Genomic DNA, 253 nt, shown 5'->3' on the forward strand with positions numbered 1-253 from the left:
TCAAAATTCCAACTCAATTCTTCACAGACTTAGAGCAATTTGCAAATTCATCTGGAATAACAAAAAAAACAGGACAGCCAAAACTATTCTCAACAATAAAGGAACCTCTGGTGGAATCACAATTCCTGACCTCAAGCTGTATTACAGAGCAATTGTGATAAAAAAAAAATCATGGTATTGGTACAGAGACAGGCAGGAAGATCAATGGAATAGAACTGAAGAGCCAGGAATAAACCCACACACCTATGGTAAC

The sequence above is a fragment of the Mastomys coucha genome, unplaced genomic scaffold, assembly GCF_008632895.1.
Source record: "Mastomys coucha isolate ucsf_1 unplaced genomic scaffold, UCSF_Mcou_1 pScaffold15, whole genome shotgun sequence".
NCBI lineage: Eukaryota > Metazoa > Chordata > Mammalia > Rodentia > Muridae > Mastomys > Mastomys coucha.